Here is a 23,095-nt window from a genome sequence, read left to right on the forward strand (position 1 = left end):
AATCTTTCCCCAAGCTGAATCTACAGGGTATTGAGATATTAGCAAGATGTCTTCCCACAAAGCATCTGTGGAGGCACAGGGCAGTGGGGCTCCTGCCAGCTACAGGGAAAACGACACACTGGATCTGGCTGAAATGGGACCCCTGCTGGAGGAGAAGGGCAAGCGGGGTACTGCCAACACCACCACCAAAGCTGAAGAAGAGCAAACCTGCCCAGTGCCCCAGGAAGAAGAGGAGGACGTGTGCATACTGACCCTTCCCCTGCAGGCCTACCATGCTGTGGAGAGGATGGAGGAGTTTGTGTATAAGGTCTGGGAGGGACGTTGGAGGGTCATCCCATATGATGTACTTCCTGACTGGCTGAAAGACAATGACTACCTGCTACATGGCCACAGACCACCTAGGCCCTCTTTTCAGGCTTGCTTCAAGAGCATCTTTCACATTCACACAGAAACTGGCCATATCTGGACCCATTTACTTGGTTTTGTGCTATTTCTGTGTTTGGGAATCTTGACCATGCTCCAACCAAATAGGTACTTCATGGCTCTGCTACAGGAGTGGTTTTTGGGATGTTCTTTTGGGGTGCAGTGCTCTGCCTCAGCTTCTCCTGGCTCTTCCACACTGTCTATTGTCATTCAGAGAAGGTCTCCCGGACTTTTTCCAAATTGGACTATTCAGGGATTGCTCTACTCATCATGGGGAGCTTTGTCCCCTGGCTCTATTATTCCTTCTACTGCTCCCCACAGCCTCGGCTCATCTACCTCACCACCGTTTTGTGTCTTGGGCACTTCTGCCATCACTGTGGCACAGTGGGACCGGTTTGCCACTCCTAAGCACCGTCAGACAAGAGCAGGCATGTTCCTGGGACTTGGCTTGAGCGGCGTCGTGCCTACCATGCACTTCACCATTGCGGAGGGCTTTGTCAAGGCCACCACCATGGGCCAGATTGGCTGGTTCTCCCTCATGGCCGTGATGTACATCACCGGAGCTGGCCTTTATGCTGCTCGTATTCCTGAAATGCTTCTTTCCTGGAAAATTTGACATATGGTTCCAGTCTCATCAGATTTTCCACGTCCTGGTAGTGGCAGCAGCTTTTATTCACTTCTATGGCATCTCCAACCTTCAGGAATTCCATTATGGCCTAGAAGGTGGCTGTACTGATGACTCCCTGCTCTGAGCTTTCCCACTTGAGGGGTGGAGAAGAAACTTCCCAAGTGCTTTTAAAAAATAACTTCTTTGCTGAAGCAAGAGGAAGAGTCTGGGTTGTTTGTTTCTAGGAGAAACCTCTTAGAGAATTCAATACCAGTCAAGCTTCAGCTCATTTTCACAGCCACTGGGCAATGAACTTTCACTTTCATTCTCTGCCTGGTGAAGATGTGAATGGTCAATGCAGCCATCCCCCTCCTCAGTCATTACCTTCTCAACAAGGCAACTACTGGTCCTTCACAGACACACGACTTTGGAACTCACATTGAAATTTTCCCCCTCCAACCATTTTTGGAAAAAAAATTATGGCCTGCAACTCTTCATAAACTATATTTGTTTATTTTTCTTGAAGAAAATATCCCTTCCTTGCCCCTTTCCTTACTTTGCAACCTGGCTTATAACAAGCCATCATTTTTTTTAGCATACTTTTCAAAACAATTATAACCTAGTCCCATCTTTCTAGGGCCTAGACCTGCTTACACAGCAAGAAGAATAAATCCACCAACTTTTACGTACCCCAGCTAATCATAGAAATATGTCCAGACTTCAGATAACTTGAGTTTTGATTTTTTTTTTCTTAGCAGAATAATGTAAAATTTAAATGGGGAAAGATATTTAATATTTAATACTAAGCTTTAAGAAGAATCCTGCTATTGTTGCTATGTATCTTGATGCAGAGACTATGACGATAATAAAAGAAGTAAAGAAGACACTTGGCATTTAAAGATTTAAAAAAAGGATACCTGATAATTTTATCTTCATTACTGTGTACATTTAGGTTGGCCTTCTCATTGGCAGTGAGTGATGTTGCCTTCCACGGACATGCAGTTAGCATCTGCACTAATATCCCCAGAACCTGTCATATTTCATATTTGAGCAGATATTCAAGTATGCTATCAAACTAGGCAATATGTTAGATTTTAGTTCATATAAATAAAGATCTCACAAAATGTCATGCTAACAAAAATCACTGGTGGTCTTAATGTAGAAACCTTCATAGCCTCATGTGTTTAAGTAGATGACCCCACCTACGTGGTGCTACTTGGCGAAGCTGAGGAACCTTGAAGAAGCATAATACTGCTGGAGGAAGCGTGCCGCTGGGGGAGGAGGGGGGCCTTGAGATTTTACAGTCCAGCCCCACTTGTCATTCTCCCTGTCTCCCCTTCTCATCTGCTGATATGAGGATGTAACACCAGTTCCCTCTCCTGCCAGGCTTTCCCTACCATGACAGACTTCCCCTCCAAAAAACTAAAATAAACTCTTTCCTTCCTTAAATTTCTTCTAGTCAAGATTTTGTCCCAACAAGAAAGTAACCGACATACAATGTTTGCCTTCAAATCTAGTTCACAAGAGGATCATAAGTTCAAGGCTAGTGTAGATTAAATACTCTGTTCCAAAGTGGAAAAAAATGAAATAAAAAAATAAATTAGGGCTGGAAAGATGGCTTAGTAGTTAATGCATTTGACTATGAAGCCTAAGGACCCTGATTTGATTCCCCAGAACCCACATAAGCCAGATGCACAAGGTGGCACATGTCTCTGGAGTTCATTTGCAGTGGCTAAAGGCCCGGGCACACCCATTCACTCTATCTATCTGCCTGTCTGTCTCTCTCTCTCTCTCTCTCTCTCTCTCAAAGTAAATTTAAAAAACAAATTACTACCCCCCCCACAAAAAAAAAAATCAGGACATCTTGTGGATGGTATTAATAATGAAAATATTTTTCTCAAATATCAATTATTATTTTTCCTAAATGTCCATTTTTAACATATGTCTATCCATCTATATGCGTATGTTTTTTAAAAGGACAAAGACTAGGGAGATAGCTCAGACAGCAAAGGGCTTATCTCATCTTCATGAGGACCTCAACTCAACCCCCAGTTCCCATGTAAAACTGCCAGATGCAGGGGCTAGAAAGATGACTTAAGGAACCAGGTTCAATTCCCAACTATCCACATAAGCCAAATGCACAAGGTGGCACATACATATGGAGTTCACTTGCAGTCACTAGAGATCCTGTAGCACCCATTCTTTATCTACCTCTTTCTCTCTCAAATAAATAAATTAAATTTTTTTTTAAATTTCCAGGGCTAGGAATATAGAAACAAGAGGATCCCTGGAGCTTGCTGGACAGTCTACTCTAATTACTCAGTGCCAGGCCAATGACAGACCTTGTCTCAAAAAAAATTTTTAAACGCCAGGCATGGTGGCACATGCCTTTAATCCCAGCAGTCAGGAGGCAGAGGTAGGTGGATCACCATGAGTTCAAGGCCACCCTGAGACTACATAGTGAATTCAAGATCAGCCTAGAGTAGAGTGAGACCCTACCTCAAAAAAACCAAAGAAGGGCTGGAGAGATGGCTTAGCGGTTAAGCACTTGCCTATGAAGCCTAAGGACCCCAGTTCGAGGCTCGATTCCCCAGGACCCACATTAGCCAGATGCACAAGGGGGCGCACGCATCTGGAGCTCGTTTGCAGTGGCTGGAAGCCCTGGCACGCCCATTCTCTCTCTATCTATCTCTTTCTCTCCCTCTCTCTCTGTCATTCTCAAATAAATAAATAAAAATGAACAAAAAATATTTTAAAAAAAGAAAAGACCAGTGTTCCTGAGGGTAACACCCAAAGTACTACTCTGGCCTCACACACATGCACACCTGCAAGTGCTCACCTGTACATAAACACCTGCAAGTTGTTTGCTATCTTCCTCCAACCATGCTTAGCATATGGGTCAAACATGTTCACCAGTCAGAATAACGTGAAAATTTACTAAGTCTTTGGTAGCACCACAATTGCTAAGCAACAAATAGGTCTTAACCTTGTATACTTAACTGCCTTTGTAATACTTACTAGAAACAATACCTAAGTAAAGTGATTCAAAAATTGGACACCACCCTTAACTACCAAAGGCACTGCACTAGGCCTCAGTCCCCATGGCTTGGTTCTGAAGGCCATCACAAAAGCCATCCTTGCTGATCCTGATCATGCCACACTTCTGGGGTCACTTCAACACTGACATTTAATGAAGAAAAGCAATGAAATATAAGGTTAATAAACCTTGTGATAAATCAAGAATCCAAAAGAGTACCTAGAATTTGTCTTCAAATATTTATCCAAGGTCTAACAAAAGTTATTATATTTGATTTGTCCAAAACATTAGCTTCACAAAGGTCTAAAACGGATACATTTGTATAAGAATGAAGAGGGCTTTATCTCTGTGGCCCCACAGCATCTTTACACAGTGTCTTTGACATGGTCAGTTTACACCAAATGAGCACAATGAAAATTATGCCTTATGAAAGTCACAGGACTCATTTTATGGGATAGTAAATGGAAAATTAGTTCTTTACAAACAACTATGTACTGGCGGCAACCTTCAATGAGGAGAGGATAAGTGATATCTTTATTATATATGATTGTGAGGGACCAATCCTTGTTTCAAATTACAGCGAAGCACACCAGAAGTCTGACTTTGTAAATGAAGTGTGCATTATCAGAGCCTGTTCAGGGTCTTTAGGACACCCAATGTCCCAGGTTAGTAAACAGTGGGAGACAGCCTACTTCATCAGGGTGGAGCTACAAACACAAAGGAGCCTCTTCTAAAGGAACTGTCAATGCAACTGTAAGATGCAAAAAGTAAAAGTTCACAAAGTACCAACAGAATCAGCTCAAGCACAGATGAGGGGTACCTGTAGGCAGCAAGAAAGACTGTCCAGAACTTTAGCGCACTGGACGGAAAGGTAACATCCATATTCATAACCTACAAAGAGAAGCTCAATGACAAGAAGCCTCATCTTTAAACATGAAAGAAGCACAGGCTTCCTCCTGGAGGCCTGACACCAGGGTTCCCCACACTGCCAGGGCAGGGAGGAGGCATGGCAAGGTGAATGACGCCATTAAAGACATTCCCAAATTCATGTCATGAGTGAAGCAGGTTCACCCCAAACCAAGTGACCAGTCTGTATACTCCTTCCTCTATCAGCCAGTTCATACATACATTTAATTTCCATGATCCCACTGCTCAAGGAAACTGATAACTGTTTTCATAACAAACTACTAAATGTCATGGGCTTTGTGGGTGCTTAAAACCCCACATTCAAATCACAAATGCCAAGGCCCTACTGCCAGTGCGCCCTATCCTTCCAAGTACAAGGACCCCAAGTGGGAATACAATCCTTCCAGTTGCCATTAAATAATTCAGACAAAGGTGTGTTCAGAGACCCTAATAGGAAGCAGGAGCCCACTATGAGAACAGGCTTGACACAGTGCTTGGGTTTAGCTGTGCTGAGGCTTCAGGTAGGTACCTAGCTCTCTGGAAAGAGATGTTTCTAAACATTCTGTCTGCCCCAACAAATAAAAACTAAGCCATTTTAAGGTCTGCTTGTGAATTAAAGCCAATTTTTAAAGTTCTAATCACACAATCTACTTGATCCATCAATCTCTACTAAACTTACCACCAGGATAGAGAAGCAAGCAGTGGGTTGGGTTAGGCACAAGGCACAGTGACTAGTTGTACAGGAGGAAACCAGTCTGCACACACTGGAATCTCCGCTCCACCTGTACTCATTCATTTCTGTGTCTCTGAGCTACGTCTTTCTCCTCAGAGTCTTTATGGGGACATGTGGGAAATAGGAACAAAAAAGGAAAGCGCCCATTCATCAGACGGTTGGGAAGAACTCATGCAAAGCAATGGATGCTATGCAGCAGGTATTACATAAATGGTAGCAAAACAAAACCTACATGTCAAAACTCAAAGCTGGGGACAGAAGTCTGAACAGAAACAGGCTTTGTTTATAAGCACCAGTGAAGACTACTGCACTCTCACCCATACACAGGCAATTTCCTCAGAGCCACGAGGAGGAATCTGAACTAACTTAGCAGCTTTCTCTTGGGCACTCTTCCTCTGGCTCATTACGTAGTCCATCAGTGCCCAGCACTAAGTCCATGGGAAAACAATCAGAACTTGACATCACAGGCTTTCTTTGGCCAAACACTAAGTCTGTCATTGGTGCTAAGATGCTCACCCAGGTGCCTGCTGCAGAGAACTAAGAGTAGGACAGCCCTCTTGCGAGACCCCTCCCAAAGGGAGCTCTACCTGCTTTCTCTGCATAAGACTTCTCTCTGCTAGAGAGAGAACGAAAACTAAGAGTACAGATCACTGCCAAGCACAAATAAGATGATTTGTGTCTAGTAGTTACTTTGGGGGCTGGCATGCTATAGATGTAATTTGTTATTAATTCCACTAACAACCCTCCTTAAGTGTGTAAGTGTCCAGCTTTAATATAAAAATTTGTATTTGACTACTAGTATACACATTTTTGTTTCTAGAAGCAAATGAAATTTATGTACTGAACAAAACTGGCAAATCCCCTAAGTATTATTTTTGGGATCAGGACCCAGGCATAAAGGCCCAGGCTATGATTCCTTGTTGATGACTCCCAAGAACAAGTGGGAACAAAACCAGACAGTGGTGGCTACAGAAAGGAAGGGCACAAGAAGCCTGTCAGGAAAGAGGTACCTCTCTTTTTTTGACAATTGTTGGAATACGTAAATGTTTTGTGCCAAGCTGGGGACTAGCATATACAGTGAGAAAAGGTCACAGAAGTGGACACTTCAGACCTGGACATTTAAAGCCTGAATTAGTGGCGCATGTGTGTGATGCCAGCACTCAGGTGGTACAGTCAGGAACATAGGTACAAGTTTAAGGTCAACCCATACTATCTACTGAGACCCTGTCTCAAATAAATAAAAAAATGTTTTCTTTAAATATACACCCTTTGTTGGATAGAATTTTACCTGAACTCTCAAAATTTTGGGAAGCCAATGAAATAGTCTGTGTTCTTTGCAATTCAGAGTAGAAATGGAATACATAACTAATAATTTAGTGGAGAGAAGATGTATGAGTGAAGATTTAGGAAAGACAAATATTTGTATTTGTTCTCAGTACACATACACGTAAATACTTTCTTTCACGTTGTCTTGACATCCAGCTCCTATTGTCTCCTAGTTCTGGTCACCGGCTCCTTCTTCCACTTACCTGCTAACCTGTATTCTCTATTTAGAACACAACTACTAGTTAACTAAAAGAAAGACTATGAACACCCGACCAAAGGTACGATTTTTTTTTTTAAATAGACAGCAGCTGTGCGAGCAGAGACTTGTAAGTGCATCTGTTCTACAGGATTTTATTTTTTAATTCAATTTGTTCAAATCAGAGGTGCAAGGCCCTCTAACTGTGGGCTAGACAAGGAGACAGTTTTGCTCGCCAGAGTCCTAGGATAGAACAGTGTTTGTTCACAAAGAGCCGCACCTATTCACCCCTCGCTCCTTCACACAGCACACGCAGAGCACACTCCACCTCGACCATTGTGTGCCTGTGAGAACACAAAGCCCAGGCGCAGCCTGCAGGGGTGACAGACATCTGAACAGATGGTTTCAGCACACCACTACACACTGGCAGGTTCAACAACACACAGGCCTGGGGTATGGGAAACAGAGAGCTGGGGAAGACTTCCTTTGACAACTGAAGCTTTTCTGTAAGAAAAAGGCAGAAAGGGAGAATGGAAAATTTAATGCCACACAATCCCCATCCATACATGGGGGCTTCAGCTGCATGGATTCTAAAGATGGCTAGGCAGTATACAACTATTCCTTACCTTACTTTTAATGCCTTTTGCTGTCAAGTGTTTCTTAATAACACCCTCAAAGCAGCAATGCCTATAGACTTTGAAAGCCCAGCACTGAAGCTGGGGCTGGGGTGATAGCTCAGTGGTGAAAAGCACTTGCTGAAAGCCCTAGCCCCAGCCCAGAAGCTCCCTCTCCCATGCAGATAATTAGCTCACCACAACTGTAGGGACATGGGGAACAGTAATGAGCATGGTCATCTTTTCATAATAGGTCTGTCTGAGGTCTAAATAGGCACAAATGGTTGCCCCACAAAACACTGAAATGCACTGAAAAATTTAAAAGAACAAGGTGTGATAACTCATGCCTGTAATCACAGTACTCAGGAGGTTGATCCAAAAATCAAAAATCAAAATCAAGGCAAAACTGGGCTTCATAGTGAAAGCCAGGACAGCCAGAACTATACAGCAACACCCTGTTTCAAAAAGCAAAAAATTAAAACATATATTTTAAATTATTAAGTGGGTATGTGGAACATAATCCAACCTCATTTCATACATGCACAGAAAATAAATTAGTATACATTTGCAACAGATAAAACAGCTTCTTGACTAGAGATATGGCTTAGTGGTTAACATATGTGCCTGCAAAGCCAAAGGACCCAGGTTCAATTCTCCAGTATCCATATAAAGCCAGATGCACAGGTGGAGCATGCATCTGGAGTTTGTTCACAGTGGCTAGAGGCCCTGGCACACCCGTGCTGTCTGTCTCTCTCTCCCTCTCCTATCTGCCTCCACCTGCCTCTTGCATAAATAAAAAATAACTAACAAAATAGCTTCTCAAAAACAGCTTACTGCATATCATTAGTCTCTCAACAGACATTCACTGGACACTTGCGCATTGCTACAAACGTAACCCAGAAACCCAAGCCTCTGCCTCCAGCGTAACTGCCATCAAGAAAGCAGAGGCAGCCAGATAAGCAGAGCTACTGAAAATGAGGAAGGAGGTTCTCCACCAACCGGCACAGATCACCCTGATCAGCTAGGGCAAACAGCACCGGGTAGCAAGGGCTGCCTGGTCAGGTACCACCTCCACTGGCCACACCAAGAAATAACTGACCACAAAGCAAAATCCACAGTATAGCTGTTTTAGTATTTTTTTATTATTTTTTAATTTTATTTGAGATCGACAGACACAGAGAGAAAGACAGATAGAGGGAGAAAGAGGCAATGGGTGTGCCAGGGCTTCCAGCCTCTGCAAATGAACTCCAGACGCGTGCACCCCCTTGTGCATCTGGCTAACGTGGGACCTGGGAAACCGAGCCTTGAACCAGGGTCCTTAGGCTTCACAGGCAAGCACTTAACCGCTATGCCATCTCTCCAGCCTTGTTTTAGTATTTTTGATTTAGTTAGTTGCAAGTTGTGTGTGTGTGTGTGTGTGTGAGAGAGAGAGAGAGAGAGAGAAAGAGAGAGAGAGAGAGAGAGAGAGAGAGAGAGAGAGAGAGAGAGGGGGGGGGGGAGGGAGGGAGGGAGGGAGGGAGAGAGAGACAGAGAGAGGGAGGGAGGGAGGGAGAGGGAGAGAGAGAGAGAGACACGCGTGCATAGGACCCAGCAGGGCCTCCTGCCTCTGGAAACAAACTCCAGACTCATGTGCCACTTTGTGCATCTGGCTTTATATAGCAACTAAGGAATTGAACCCAGGCTGGTAGGTTTTGCTGATATAATTAGCAAAATGAAACACTGAAAATACTGAAGACGCCAAGCAAATAAAATGACAACTGGGCCAAACATAGTAGCACAGGCTCTCAAGAGGCTGAGTCATGAAGATCACAAAAATCACAAGAGGCCAGCCTAGGCTACACAACGAGATCCTGTCTCAAAAAAAGGGGGGAGGTGCTAATAAAATCCCACAAACTCAAAAATGAGGATGTGGCTCAGTATTAATAGCCCTTGCCTAGTATGTGCAAAGACCTGAGTTCAATCCCCAGCACCTTGTGATACCAGACTGTCAATGAGTATGAGATATTCAGTAATGATGAAACACATACAGTACTCCAGTTCCATAAGCAAGAAATTGTAGCACCTCACCAGCACTGCCATAATGGAGAGAAAGAAAAGAGCTGACAAAACTGTAGGGCTCAGTTAAAAGTTCAAAATGCAACTATTATATAACTGCATGGCTAAAATTACCTTACAATAAAATGACTGACTGGCACGTACCCAAGGCATGTAAGCAAAGACAGATTCCTTAAGACAATAGCATAACATGTTTACATGAGTTGCACACATATTCTTCCTTCCCACAGACAACATATGTATTATAGATGAAAAGATATTAGAAACAATCTTTTTGGAATCTTCGTATTTCTATACTGAAAAAACTATTTAATAAAACACATAATAAAGCCCTTACACACACACACACACACACACATGTATGTATGTGTGTACATATATATATATGTAGCTAAATGAATTTCAGGCACATTGAACATTAATTTTCTTTTAAATTGACTGCTCTATCTGATGCTCCAGCTATGGCTTACAGAACAATACTGCTCCATGCACACCCCTCCTCCTTGCACTTGAGAGTTTAAAGGTAAAGGGCCAGACACATTTGTGATGTTTTGATACAGCCAGTTGCCATGGAAATGACTGGCTTTTTCTTCATGAAGCACCATGACCTCATTGCAAATGAAAAAGGAAAAGGATGATTTCAGAGGATTCAACTGAAAGAAAAATTAATGGCTAGGGAAAACAGAGCTAAACCCTAAGCTGACAATCTGGAAATCTGCAATGTCAAGTGCCACACTGAAATGTTTTCAGAGAATTTACAATAGCTTTGACCTCCAAAACATAAACACTATATCCTCACCCCTACCCCCACCCCAAAAAAAAGACAATAGTAACTTCATGTGAAGATAAACCATACATACACAGGCTTGGAACTGTGGTTTCTGAATGTATATATTGCAGCCTCAACCCTGGGTAAAATTCTATAGTTTTCTGTAACTATATTATAAAATTAAACCTGCATCATACTCTTCCCCTCCTAAAAGAAAGCTGAGTATTTTTCCTCTCCTCTTTTTTTTTTTTTTTTTTTTTCTTTTTGTGGTGCCCCTGTTTATACAGCTTATCCTTATCACACTGACAAGACTGGGAACCACAGCAGATGGTCCCCCCAGACATAATTCTAACAGGGTTTTTTTGTGCAAACAATAGATAAAGAAGGCTACAGCAATGATTTACTGATATCTAAGTTGAAAACTGACAAAATGCAAACTGCTTTTTCCTTGCTGTTTGAGTGGTTTATCCTTTATACTGCTAACTAAGACAGACTTGGCCAAAAATAAATATGATTTGAACACTGCAAACAGACGCCTGGTTTTAACAGCCAGGACATTTGTCTTTGAGGAACAAAAATACCCAAGATCACATTTTGTGGAAACATTACCCTTCCTTCCCCTTGTGCCAGACCAGTAAAAAGGGAAATATTCACAAGTTTTTGTCTTATAAATTCTAGGTAGTTGTTAAAACTGTGAAATAAGCTATTCACAAGGATTCTCTCTTAAACAAGGAAAATGTATATGAATTGAAACTTCTAAAATATTTTCCCAAGAGCTCACTGAAAGATGAACTCACTGAGCCAAGTCTGAAATCTTGCTTACAAAGCTCAAGTCCACTCCACTTTAAAATAATATCTCCCAACCAAGCATAATCTACCGCCATGCAATGTGTTCTCCCATCTATTCTCCTTAAAGAAATCCACCAACCTGACATAATGCACCACCATGGAACGTGTCTTCCAAACCACCCACCCGCCTCGATTACAACAGAAGCTCTGTTATGACAAGGGAACTGCAAAGAGCACCCTATGGTAGACCTGAAAACCCACCAAGGGCCCCAAATGATAATTCAGAACGAAACTGACAAGCATCTGAAATAAACTACCCAGACATCAAGCAAAAGCATACCAGACAGACCCACAGGGTTCTTTTAATATAGGTCACGATTGTCAGACCATAGCAAAAACACAGTGACCCTTGATAAAAATTAACCATGATTATATGTAATCATGCATATGTTTTCTTCTGAGTAACCAGTCCTCTAAAGTGAGTTCACAAGGCTACAGGAAATGTCATGGTCAGCTGTGAAACACTTTTCACTGAAGAAAATGTCTATCATATTTTTATCAAGGAAGCTAGAGGGGTAGTATCAGAATAGTCCAATTTCAGAGGACTCTATACCTCAGCTAGGAAGACATCCTCTTAATTTCTGGCAGACAAAATATGACTGGGTTCTTTGTAGAAAAAATTAAACTGCAAAATAAAATCAGACTGGTAACAAGAGAGCCAATCATAATATCTCATATATTCACATTTTCAGGAAATGATTCACAAAGTCACTGACAAGGAACAGGTGTTGTTAAAATGTCTGTTTTCCAATTAATCCAAGCTAATATAGTGTTCTACGAATCCTGACATGTGAACCAAAATTCTCCATGCAACAAAATAAAAATGAGTATGTTCATATAACACAACTTATCTACAAACAGTTCATTAATACAGGTAGTAAAAGCACAGTATCACCAAGTCAGAGTTGCAAATTTGATCCAGTTTGAGCCAGCTTCCTACACTGCTTTCCACAGCCACAAAGCAGGTTTTGATTGCACTAGCCAGCTATTACATGAGAACTGAAAAAAGAACCTAGTGGGAGATTGTGCTCAAATCAGTGCAAAACCATTACTACTGGAAGAGCAGTGGGTCAAAAAGTTCACCTCTACAGGGCATACATCATTCAATGGAAACAATAGGTGTTCTCTGTACACTGTTTTCAAATCCAATCTAAAGCCACTGTACCATGGGTAAAGCACCTATTTTTCTGATGTTAAGGGCATCCAAGATTCATAAAACTGTATTAGTATAATCTAACAGCTGTTATTTGATGTTCTGGACTAAACCAAATAGTGTATTTATTTTTGAACACAAAATAAATTCTGTCAAACATAGAAGGAATCTAATTTTGATTTTTCAGAGCAAAATAATAGCATTTATTTTAACTCTAAGACAATGTTGATGTAACTTAAAATGAATGTAGCATATTTTCTTTGAACACATATTAGGTTCACTTCCATCTGCCATCTTTTTGTAGCACGAAAAAACTCCCTAGCTGAAATATACTTGCCAATGAATATAACTTGAGATTTTTTTCATTCAAACTAACCCAGGCATATAGCTCCAATCACACAATCTAGGGTCACTACAAGAATATTCTTAATACGTACATATTGACCACAGACAAGCAAGGTGAGAAAAAGAAAGATGTAACATATGTTTAAAAAGAAAGAGATGGGAGAAGGATACTTAGGTTGATATTGTATATATGTAAGTACAGTGATTGAGATGGGGAGGTAATATGATGGAGAATGGAATTTCAAAGGGGAAAGTGGGGGGGGGGGGAATTACCATGGGATATTTTTGATAATCATGGAAAATGCTAATAAAAATTTTAAAAAACAAAAAAAAATAAATAAAATAAAAAGAAAGAGACAAACAGAAAACAAGTAATGAGTTATGCAATGTGAGCCTTAAAAACCCAAACTTGGGCTGGAAAGCTTAGAGGTTAAGGTGCTTGCCTATAAAGCCTAGGGACCCAAATTCAGCTGCCCAGGATCCACATAAGCCACATACAAGGTGATACATCCATACAAGGTCATGCATGGGCACAAGATGGCACACATGTCTAGAGTTCAAATGCACTAGCTAGAGGCCCTGGGGCACCAATATTTTCTCTCATATAAAAAAGAAACTTATTAAGCATCACCATATTAGTAGGAGACTCTAGCTACAAGCTAATTTAATACTTAAATTTTAACACAATTTCCCATTACTACACCTGCCATAAATGGTTGCTTACGGAGAAAAGAATGGGGTGTGCAGAAATCCCCTTGGCAGCAATCTCATTACACAGTGTCATATGTATTCTCTCCTTCCCCACTTACTTGTGTTCTTAACTATTCCTACCATTCTACTTCCAAAATCTATACTGATATAAACAGAAATAAAGAAATTATCTTGATTTTAAAGAATATAACAAAAATTTGACTATTATCTTTAAAAGAATATGAATATATTGCTAAAGTATTATTTTACCCAAAATCTGAAAAGATTAAGTCCAAAACTAAATTAAGAAAATTAATGTCGTTAGCCAATGCAAATATATGAATCACCAAAATGGGAATGGGTAAATGTTACAATACGACAGTGTGGACTCACACACCCATACGGATGGTAAACAAAGTGTAAGAGGCACTCAGCACTGCTATGTGAACTGCTTTTGAAGGGTTATTACAGAATGCACAAACAGGCTAAACTTAAAAGCGTTTGGGTTTTAAACGTTAATTTACTTTGACTATGTGCATGTCAAAATGAAAGATTTCTGTCTGGCTCCAGACATGCCATATTAACACGGAGCACAAGCATTCACTTCAGGTCAGAAGTCAATCCAAGTCAACTTCAGCAGGTGGTAAAAGTAATGCGCTCATTAAAATGTATGTGTTACAAGGTTATCTCCCCAAAACAGCTCTCAAATAGAAGTAACCTTCAAACTTATACATTAGATAAGCTAGAACCAACCTCTAACTGTCACAAGTCTGATAAAATTAAACTCACACTTGCTACCTAATAACCAATAAATTTAGTTGCTTTCATCAGCATGTTGGGAGAAGCAGAAAATTAAATTGTATGATGCTAACCTGGCCACCTCTACCAGCTAAATACTCTTGGACCAACTTACTAACTAGAGCTTAGATTTCAAGGCCAAGCAAAGGATGTGTCTTCATTTTGGATGCCTTCCTATATTTCTCAAATAAGTGCAATTTTCCTCTTCATTTTCATTAACTCCATTCTAATTAATTTTCCCTTTTGTGAAATAATAAACTTTCAATAGACTAAAGGTATAAAGCTCAAAATAATAGGCCTGACTTATACCAAAGAGGGTTTTGTTTCCCAAAAATAAAAATTTCGTCTGACCTTCCTCATACACAGAACCATGAGTAACTACTGCCCAGAAACTCAAATACTTTTCAAAATTAGCTCTCAACGTCAAGGACAAACATCCTCCATTTCACACCTGCTACACCCAATCTTAGTTATTCTCTAAGTCTTTCCCTTTTCTCATTCACAAGTCACTCAATTAATGTACCTCTAACAGACAACCCACTTGATTTCAGAAACATTCAAACATGTATAAAACATGCTCTTGCAGACAGCTTTTGCTCTCAAAAAAAAAATGTCTATCCACTTAGTACATAAAAGCAGACAGGATCGCCAGTTTTGTAATTAATCATTCCAGATTGCTTCATTTCCTCATCATCCACCAAATTACCAGATAAGCAAACAAGGAAAAGGGTAGGTGGGGCTGAAGAGATGGCTTAGAGGTTAAGCGCTTGCCAGTGAAGCTTAAGGACCCCAGTTCGAGGCTCGGTTCCCTAGGTCCCATGTTAGCCAGATGCACAAGGGGGCACACGTGTCTGGAGTTCGTTTGCAGTGGCTGGAAGCCCTGGCACGCCCATTCTCTCTCTCCCTCTATCTGTCTTTCTCTCTGTGTCTGTCACTCTCAAATAAATAAATAAATAATGAACAAAAAATATTTAAAAAAAAAAAGAAAAGAAAAGGGTAGGTGGACACAGAGAAACTGTAAGTTGTTATCTATTTTGTTCACTGCTGGACAAACAGCATAACATGCAGATGAACACCAAGGCCAGCTCATTCATTTATATACACGTACACTGAGGTCCAGGAGGACCGAACAGCTAGCTCAGCAAGACAACAGGCACGATGGTCATTCCTACAACCTCTACCTAGTGGATATTCCTTCAACATTGTTCTTTTTCTTCCTTCTGCATACAGATTTATGTTAGTTCAACATAACTCTTTCTAGAAATTTAGACCAACACAAAGGAAAACAGAACAGTGGCAACCTTTACATTCAAAAAATGACTTTTCGGGCTGGAGAGATGGCTTAGCGGTTAAGTGCTTGCCTGTGAAGCCTAAGGACCCCGGTTCGAGGCTCGGTTCCCCAGGTCCCACGTTAGCCAGATGCACAAGGGGGCGCACGCGTCTGGAGCTCGTTTGCAGAGGCTGGAAGCCCTGGCGTACCCATTCTCTCTCTCTCCCTCTGTCTTTCTCTCTGTGTCTGTCACTCTCAAATAAATAAATAAATAATTTTAAAAAAATGACTTTTCCATACTCAAAACACTGGTGGCAGCCAGTCACCACTCATTAGTATACACACTTCAACTTATTAGGTGGTCCGTGACCTACACTAGTAATGAGATCAACTCACTCCAAATGTTCCTGACCAGAGTAAAAGTATTTTTTGGCAGGTACACAAGGAATGATGAGTCAGGAAGAAATACCCAACATTGGCCAGATGCCTCAAGGAATCACCAGTAAGAACAGGAAAATAAAAAGAACCAGTTGAGAAAAGTAACAATGAACAATGTGTCTATATTATGCAGTCACCATAAGCATGAAACCTATGTTTACAGTGTCCATTGATCATATCTGCAAAGTACAAATGGGCCGTATACTTTGATCATGCTCAAAAACATAAGAAACAATTACTTGAACTACAAAAATGCTAAATTCCTTTCTCTCAGGTGATTACAAATCTGCTTATCTAATAGCAAAAATACAAATGAGAAACCACCTATGTAATAAGTTCCAGTTGTTTCCCATAAATTACATGAATATGGACATAAATTCATTTTCAAAAATCTGCAAGCTGGGCTGGAGAGATGGCTTAGCAGTTAAGCGCTTGCCAGTTAAGCGCTTGCCTGTGAAGCCTAAGGACCCCAGTTCGAGGCTCAACTACCCAGGACCCACATTAGCCAGATGTACAAGGGGGCGCAAGCATCTGGAGTTCATTTGCAATGTATGGAGGCCCTGGTGAGCCCATTATCTATCTATCTCTCTCTCTCTCTCTCTCTCTCTCTCTCTCTCTCTCTTTCTCTCTCTCTCTCTCTCTCTCTCTCTTTCTCTCTCTCTCTCTCTCTGCCTCTTTCTCTGTCTGTCACTCTCAAATAAATAAATAAAAATGAACAAAAAAAAATTTTTTTAATCTGAAAGCTTACTGTAGGTTTAAAAAATGGTGGTCTTTGCTACAAATGCAAGGCAAAGAAGGGGGGACTATCTCTGCATTCAATTCAGTGTGATAGGAGAAGAATACATAAGCAACAGCCGTGGATACTAAGTGAAATATAACAAGAAATGTGGATAACGCAGGTCATAGCCTGACTGAGGGGAGGGACAGGGTAGAGAAGGATGGGAAATATTCAAGACTTCACACCTGATCTATTTAATAAAGTGCTTCACCTCTTGCAATATTAGACAATGTGTGTGTGGAGGAAATACCACTGGCCTCTCATTTCTGGAACAGTCAAGATGATGAATAAATCAGAGATAAAACACCTATCAGGAACTATCATGAAATACCTAAGTAGATGAAATATCTATGAAATATAAATACTTAAAGAGCTGAGAAAAATGAGCAAACCGGCCAATAAGCAAAGCCATTTTTGGAGCAAGACGCAAGACTTCCAATTCCCAACCCCACTAAGCTTCATGAATTCACCCCTTACTACCTACTGCCTACAAAAGCAGCAACTATTACATCTCAGAGTTTGCCTCATTTTCTGATTAACACCTTAACATCAGAAAAAGATACACAGGAGAGAAACATAAAACTAAAAGGCATTTAAATAGATCAAAGTGGATTAAATACATGCTTTAATAAAATTTTATTAGCATACCAAGTGTATTTCAGGGACTCAAATTTTTATCATTTAAAATATAACGGTGCTTAATAACAGCTATGATCTATCAGCGACATATTAATCATCACAACAACCCTACTTTAGAAACAAAGGATCCCAGGCTCTGAGAAGCCTCAGTATTTTTATTCAGTTAGGCCATGTACAACAATTTAACACTTGCCCACATTTTTTGGATATGAGTCTTTCAGAGCAATATAAGATTCAAAATAGGTTCATAACAATTTTTACACAACAGAGCTAAAGCAGCATTCTACCTCTGACATAAAGGACTAAATAAGAAATCTCTTCAAGTATATTTTCTACAGACTGATAAAAAAAAACTTATAAGGAGCAGCTTTTGTAGATGAGGAAAGATAAAGAAATCAATTACACTGATAGTTAAAATTCCTTCTATATAATTTTTATTCTAATAGGTTTCTTTTAAATATTTGAATCCTACCAATGTTAGGGTAGGTTTATCTACCCTATTTCTATACTGAATCTCAATTTCTCAACCCACACATTGGACAGCATTCTCTATGAGGATTTTTAGATACATAATCCTCAGAATTTAAGAAATAGAAAATTGGTTATAATCAAGTCGTTTACTTCTTTAAAACTGTCTTTGACTTCTACTTTTCAGCTGTGATATTTTCTCATTGACATTAAAATTCAAAAAATCAAAAGTTGTTAATAAACCCCTGCTTAACAAAGCCAATGACCCAACTCCCTTCCCTAATTAAACTGACAGTGGAGTACTTACTATATGCAATGAATGTTCAGACATAACAGTCTCATTAAAATTATGTCTATTTTATAATTTCTTCATTACTAATGCATGCTTAAATTGATTCTGAGATGCATTTTTCTTGTTCTTTTCCAGTCTTTGACACAGACTAGTGAGTGGTACTATGGACTAGCAAGCATATTCAACCAACACAGACTACTTAAATTAAAAAGCTATAACATATTAACATATCTAGGCCACACAGAAGGGTCATGAGGTAAGATCATCAGCATAAATTAACACATTATTACAAGGCATCTAAAGGAGCCAGGCAAAGTCCTCATGCCAGATCTTTTTTTCATAGTGAATACATAATGCTGTTTGATTGGATTTTTCTAATCACAAGGATTATTTGAGGAAGAAATATTTCTAGTTTAATATCACATTTACCACTTCTATTTCTACCCTGAGGTATAAATTTGAAATTTCAGAGATATTGGATGTGTGGAGGGGGAGGAGTGGGTGATTTTGTATGAAAGCATTTGGAGACACTTCGCTATGTAGGAATAAACGTTTCTTTAAAAATAAAATCACTTAGTACATGGTTTTGGCTTTTTCAATTTCTTTACAACATTGAAAACCAAGCCATCTAGGAACATAAATCCTTGTTATTCACCAAGCCACAGATTCTACATCTACCAAAAGAGATGCATCAGCTAACTGGGCTCTAGTTAAGTCATTAGAACACAGTTTAAGCTGTCCAGTCAGAGCATCGTAAGACAATGTCCTCTGAGCACTGAAGCTCAGGGTACGATCTACTTTTCATACTACACAGAGCTCACAGGCTACTGTCATATACTGGAATAAACCCTCCAGAAGATGGTTTTTAGCTACTAGAACTGTGGCTAAATAATCAAATCCTCCTTTAGTTATGCATTTTAAACAATTCAGGCAGATCACATATGCAGTCTATTACTAACATCAACAAAGGCAGCAGAAACAGTGATGATTTTTAATAGAATAACATACAGGCATCTCCACTCACCACACCACACATATTAAGAAAGTGAGGTGGCCACTTCAGGGTTATGAGAATGGGATTTAATAGGATAATCCGTACATTATTTCTAAGGCATACTATCATAACAAGTGATTTTTAGAGAAAATTAAAAAAAAAACTGTGATATACAACTCCCACTGACTAAGACAATGTCTCTGTTGAAATGAAAGGAGAAGGCCACCTGACAGTGTCCAACCATTCTGACCTCACCGCAACAAAGGGCCGAGCATGTCATAAAAAAAAAAAAGCAATGATTTTGGATTTTCTGTTTCTGGTAAAATTACTGACAAATGGTGTCTAAACTGAAAGAAAAGGAAATCTCAGATAGCTTTGACTGGACATAGACGCATCTGAATGACATCATTTTGCTTAGGTCCTAAACTAAATTAAATGTGATATGCTGTAAAAATGAGTAATTAGGAGGTTTTCATTTAACTATGGGGAGGTGTATTGACCATATCCTGCTATATAAATAATCCTCACTTCAAGTCAAATTCATATCAGCTCATTTTTGCATTTCTCACCTAGAAAAGCTATTCACAGAACCTAGATTCTCCTTTTATCACTACTGCCAGAGGAAAGACAAGCAGTGAAAGGCGTTGCTAATTTCCAAAGGTACTATTAATATGAAATGACTTTCCAAAATGGATAAACCTCAGTGGTATGACCTATAAGCCACACAAATCATTCATTTATGGCTGTTATGTTTTAATCACTGGGCTCTTTTAGGAACTTGAAAAAAATTAATGGTTTTTATATACAAAAGCAACTATGTTTCCAATGAAACATTAGCTGTCACATTAAGACAAGGTTTTATCATTAATTATACTGGATTCTACAGGCATATACGTCTACACATGATTGTTAAATAACTGAATTTCTAAACCATTTCAAACTAAAAATGAAATCTGTCCTAGGGTGCCTTGTGTGAATTAAAGATCCATTTACAAAACAGAAAATTAAATGTAAAAAATATAACCTCAATTCAAGACATGTGCAGATAAGACATCCAACACATTTTTTTCATCAAAACGCAAATTTAACATTACTAAATATGGATCAACAGTGCCACCTTTTGGTGTATTTGGAAACTGAGTTAAATTGTACAGAATTATCTTTAATTTACATAAATGAAAGAACTCAAAGCAAACAAATCAAAGCCTTCAGGTTCTTTTTTTATTTTATATATCATAAATTCAATAAACACATTAGCTATTTATTTTAAACATATAAATATTTTCAAAATATTACCTCATGTTTGCTCTCACTTCATCTCATGAGGCTGGTCGACTGTCTTAAATAAGCCATGGTTTAGAATTTTAATGACTGTGATATAAAATTCCCTCAGTTAAAAATGGTTGAGCCAATCCTGGCTCAAAGTAATGATTTTCAAATTCAATCATTGATTCATTAGGATTCTATAATAAACCAAATCCTGATTATCCTGTTATAAGCAGTACACACACATTTCTTTATTATGTAGAAGAAAAAAAAAAAACCTTTATTGAAATGTGCAAAGCCTTTCCTATAAATAAAAACAGTGCTTCACTGCAGCTTAGCTATGACTGCCTCCTACACATGAGATGGTACTGCTAAGGAAAAATGCCCTCACTCACCTTTCTTTGTCTTAATTTGACAATGTCTGTAACCATTCCACTGCCTTCCACATTTACATTTTTCAGTGACTTCCCAAATAGGTTATAAAACTATAATATATCTATTACTTATATATTGAACATTTTCCCAGTTCCTATTTTTTTCTTTTTCAAGGTATGGTCTCACTCTAGCTCAGGCTAACCTGATTTTCACTCTGTAGTCTTAGGGTGGCCTTGAACTCATGGCAAGCCTCCTACCTCTGTCTCCTGAGTGCTGGGACTAAAGGTCTGTGCCACCACACCTGGCTCAGTTCCTTCACTTTTATAAACCAGTTAACAATTCAATTACCATATGGAAGAACACATACCCAATGACCTAACCTAATCTTTAAGTCACTCATTACTATGAATTTATTCAAAGTATAGTCAAGTAATTCTTTAGAGAGTAGATTACTAAAACATAGTTAAAGCTTAATAATTTATCAATTTTACAATAAGTTAGGAAGGACATCAAAAAGAAGACACCCCGAACGCTCTTTTTCTCTTGTCTTTTGAAGGGGTAGGTGCTCCCCATCAGGGGCAAGCAGCAATCCCGGTCTTCTCTAGATACTCTCAATTCCCTTCCCCTATGTCCGAGTGGATGAAAATTCCATTTTGAAGACCCTTAGATTTATTTCTGTCTTATTCCCTATGAAATAAAAAGGGAGAAAAGAATGAGAAAATGTCATTCTTGTTCCTACCTTTGTACTGTACCCTGATCTCAACAATTCTAATAACTCAGCTTTTGCAGTAACAGCACTCCTTGGTACTCTCTCTTTCTGGGAGGGCACAGGGGCACATACAAATAAGACTATACAGATATATGTAAAACAATGCTTTATCAAGCTTAAAGATACACCAAAAAATACTATACTCAATTCAATCCCATTAAGCTGAAAGCAGTCACTTCTTGCAATTTAATAAGAACGGATTAAACTGGATTTCGGGTTCAATACCATTTGTAAAAGTGTCCCTGGCAGGAAAACTGATAGTATGTGATCTTATCCAAGTCACATGAAGAATCAGAAGACCAGGCTTGATAGCTGCCTAAAGTGAATTCTACCAAAAGCTCCAGATTCACACATATGCCAGTCACCTAACCCTGAGAATATAATCTCACTTTATACAAATACACATTAGAAACACATTTCTATTTTGCATGAGGAGTCAGGTGTAATTATGCTGGGAACACCAAGAACATGTTTACCACTACATTCAATGGCTTATTCAAACTTCAGGAAGGATTACTAAACCAGATGTGGTTGTTGACTCTTGTAATGCCAACATTAAGGAGGCAGAGACAAGACCACCATGAATACCAGTATATACTCGGGCTAGCCTGAGTTATAGTAAGACCATGAGCTATAATGAGACTATGTCTGCAGAAGACAAAAAGGACTACTTTGATGGTCCTAAAGGATGGCGCCTCACAGACACCATGTTCAAAACTAGATTTCAGTATGACTTAGTATGCTGGCCTTTCTTGCTCATTGAGCAATGTCTGTGAAATGTGGAAGGGACATTGAGGAAGACAGAAATAAACAGATAAATTACCCTAAGATAGGCATTAGCAGGAGAGTCTCTGTGTGATCCAATAAAACAGAAGCTGTACACAAATGGCCAGACAGAGCCCCAGCAAATATCCAACATGTCAGACTAGCTGAAAATCACCCAAAGTCGCATCACCACCCAAAAGAAAAGCCATTAAATCGCCACAAATACAGTACCCCTGAAAGTATGCACAATTTTTTTTTTAGTTCTCTTACCTTGAAAAATCACTCAGTTAAAAAGAGGCATATGCCTGGACATTCAAATCATTTCCCTTTTAAGACAGACATCAAAAACATGTTAATCTGCCAGGCATGGTGGCACAAGCCTTTAATCCCAGCTCTCAGGAGGCAAATGCAGGAGGATTATGATGAGTTCAAGGCCACCGTGAGAGTACATAGTGAATACCAGGTTAGCCTGGGCTAGAGTGAAACCCTGCCTTGAAAAAACTAAAAATCAAACAAACAAACAAAAAAACATGTTAATCA

At 39.5% G+C, this 23,095-nt stretch overlaps 1 protein-coding gene and 1 pseudogene across 6 annotated transcripts in view; one reads left to right on the top strand and one right to left on the bottom strand.

Annotated features, from left to right (window-relative positions):
- Cdkal1 (CDK5 regulatory subunit associated protein 1 like 1) overlaps positions 1-23,095 on the bottom strand; it is a 670,695-nt gene that overhangs the window by 631,851 nt on the left and 15,749 nt on the right. The gene's annotated exons all lie outside the window — the stretch shown is intronic.
- Positions 47-1,203, top strand: LOC101616781 (annotated as a pseudogene).

Source organism: Jaculus jaculus, chromosome 17 (assembly GCF_020740685.1).
Source record: "Jaculus jaculus isolate mJacJac1 chromosome 17, mJacJac1.mat.Y.cur, whole genome shotgun sequence".
NCBI classification, from domain to species: domain Eukaryota; kingdom Metazoa; phylum Chordata; class Mammalia; order Rodentia; family Dipodidae; genus Jaculus; species Jaculus jaculus.